Below are 3,453 nucleotides of genomic sequence, written 5' to 3' on the forward strand. Positions count from 1 at the left end.
GGTCATCAGGCTCTGGGTATCGGACCTAAAAAGGAACTCAAGCGGGATGGTGCAAGCACCGCCAGATTGGACCGGGGCCGGATGGAGTTAGCCCCGCATAGCAGGCTGAGCACAGCATAGTAAACACTCAGCAAAAACACTGGGCTCCATTTTTAAAGGATGAACCCAGGTAGTTCACAGTCACAGGGTACAGGGTTCCAGACACAGTGGGACTTCAGGAACATAACACAGAGGACACAGTTCAGGCAGGGTCAGGTACAGGAAAAGATACAGGATCAAGGGTTCAGGCCTGAGAATGCAGCCCTCAGGGAGGCGGGAAACAAAACACAACAGATACGGGCCTGGATATGCAGCCTCCAGGAAAGGCGGATCTGAGTACTCAGCCCCCAGAGCAGGCGGAAAAACAGGACACGAACAGAAAAGGATCTGAGTACTCAGCCCCCAGAGCAGGCGGAAAAACAGGCATCAGTTTTCCTAGAACTGAACACAGGCAGAACAGGAGCTGAACACCAAACATACATGGCAAGACTCAGAAACTTAATGCGAAGCTCTGGCAACGCCCAACAGGAAAGAGTAACGTTATAGAGGAGTTGCCCCTCAGCAATAGGCTGGGGAAAAGCAACTCCGGTGCACACACTAACCCTAATAAAAGCAGGGAAGGTATGGCCCCGCGCACCCTAAGCACAAACAGAAACCATTACAGCACAGTCAGCACTGGAACTGAGGCTTAGGGCACCTGGCAGTGGCTGCAAGCCTGGACACATGTGGAAAGTCATGCACCAGCTGCAGAGGACCTTGCAACCCATGGATAGCTTCCACAGCGGCAGCCAGGGACCGCACATGCGGATAGCCATGCAGCGGAGCAAAGACATCACAACACATGTACAGCTGCGCAGCAGAGCAGGGAACTGAGCAGCATCCATACAGGTAACAGACAACAGTATCCCTGCTAGTTAGGGGGAGAGGAGCAAAGGGTTAAAGCAGAGAGATGCAGAGTAACACCGGAGAAACAAGGTACAAACCCACCGGTGTTACACTGGCTAATAATTTCAAACAAAAATTGACCACATCCAATAGGAAATTTTCTTCAAATCCAATATTATCATCTATTTGCTTCCCTCCTGCACTTCATTTAGTTCACTTTCAGTCTTTGAACCGGTCATTGAAGAAGTGGTTATCCGACTTTTTTCATCTTCTCACCCTACCACCAGTGACTCTATTTCCTCACATCTCCTTCAGTCCCTTTCACTGGCTGTCACCACCCACCTAACTAAAATATTTAATCTCTCTTTCTCATTAGGTAGCTTTCCCTCCTCCTTCAAACATGTCAGAATACACTCATTACTTAAAAAAAAAAAATCCCTGGACTAGAACTGTGCTGCTAACTATAGACATCTTTCTAATCTCCCCTTAATTGTTCAGCTTTTGGAACATTTGGTGCACTCCTGTCTAATCTGCTATTTCTCAGATAACGCTCTTCTTGACCCTTTACAATCTTGTTTTCACTCTTTACACTCTAGTGAAACTGCCCTTACAAAAGTTTCTATTGATATACTAACTGCTATATCTAATGGTTACTACTACCTGCTGATTGTCCTGGATCTCTGTGCAGCATTTGACACTGGATCACCAACTCCTCCGTACTATGCTCCACTCTATACAGCTCAAAGATACTGTTCTCTTTTGGTTTTTTTTTTATCTCTCTGACTGCCCCTTTATTATATCTTTTGCTGGTTCCGCTTCTCTTCCCCTTACTGTTGGGGTTCCTGAGGGTTCGGTTATAGGTCCGTCCCCCTCTCCCTATATACTGACCCTATTGGACAAGTAATCAGTAGATTTGGTTTCTAGTACCATCTATATGCTGATGACACCCAATTATACACATCATCTCCAGACATCACCGCTGCAGTACTACAAAATACCAGTTAGGCTGGTTTCACATTCGCGCTTTTTAAGCGCACGCACGGCCGGGGGTAGCTCCGCCCCCGAGCCGGCTCTCTGCCCGGCGTGCCCGCCCCTTCCTTGTAGCGCCGCCTCCTAGCGCACAGCGGCGCCTGCGATCGGCGCACCCTATCTTTAGCATAGGGTGCGCAGATCGTGCGCAGGCCGTGCGCTAGTTGCGCTTTGACCTGCGCTGCGCACTTTTGACGGTGCGCCGTGCGCGCCAAAATCCGAAAAGTTTGATTTTGGCGCGCACGGCGCACCGTCAAAAGTGCGCAGCACAGGTCAAAGCGCAACTAGCGCACGGCCTGCGCACGATCTGCGCACCCTATGCTAAAGATAGGGTGCGCCGATCGCAGGCGCCGCTGTCCGCTAGTAGGCGGCGCTACAAGCAAGGGGCGGGCACACCAGGCAGAGAGCCGGCTCGGGGGCGGAGCTACCCCCGGCCATGCGCGTGCTGAAAATGCGCTAATGTGAAACCAGCCTTATTGTCTTTTTGCTGTGTTTAACATCATGTCCTCCTCACTCTATCTAAAACTGAATTTGTCAAAAATGAACTCCTTGTGTATCCTCCCTCTACTAACCTCCCCAAACCCAATATTCCCATTTTATTGTGTGGTTCTACCATTACTCCCCTGCAGGACGCCCAGTGTCTTTTGGTTATATTGACTCAGATCTTTCCTTCACTCCCCACATCCGATGACTAACTTGCTCATATCAACTATACCACAAAAACATCTCTAGAATTTGATCTTTTCTTACACTCTTCAAAAACTCCTGTTGTTGCTCTTCATTCTTGTCTAGACTATAGACTACTGAATCTATTGACTAATCGGTCTCCCGCTTACTCAACTCTCCCCTTTCCAATCTGTCCTGCATGCAGTAGCTAGGATCATATTCCTCTCCAACCACTACATTAATGCCTCTACCCTGAGCCAGCCATTGCACTGGTGCCCATCCACTACAGAGTCCCATATAAACTTATCACTCCCACCCATAAAGCTCTCCACAGTTTTGCACCACCCTATATCTCCTCCCTCATCTCTATCTATCACGCTACCCATTCTCTCCATTCTGCTAATGACCTAACACTTACATCCTCGATAATCCAAACCTCCTGTATGCATCTCCAAGACTTCTTGTGATCTTCGCCAATTCTTTGGATCACACTACTCAGGAGAATTCAATTAATTCACAATACACAAAGTTTTAAGCGTACCCTAAAAATGCACATCTTTAGACAGGCCTATCGCCTCACCTCACTTATGTAACTATTCCTGGTCTGCCCTTTCAAATATTTTTTCCAAATTGGATCCCTCAAAGCATCTGTTTACACACCCTTCATGCACTTAATAGCACTTTGTGTCTGTACTTATTCAGAAATTGGCTGGTGATCTGTTTTATATAGCATTATGTGAATACCCTATTTATTATATTGACGGCTGGACTGTTCAGTACAAGCACTTTTTACCATTTACCTTTCATGTCTCCCCTATTTCTTCATAGATTGCA

The sequence above is a fragment of the Dendrobates tinctorius genome, unplaced genomic scaffold, assembly GCF_039654945.1.
Source record: "Dendrobates tinctorius isolate UK_male_01 unplaced genomic scaffold, ASM3965494v1 ptg000223l, whole genome shotgun sequence".
NCBI classification, from domain to species: domain Eukaryota; kingdom Metazoa; phylum Chordata; class Amphibia; order Anura; family Dendrobatidae; genus Dendrobates; species Dendrobates tinctorius.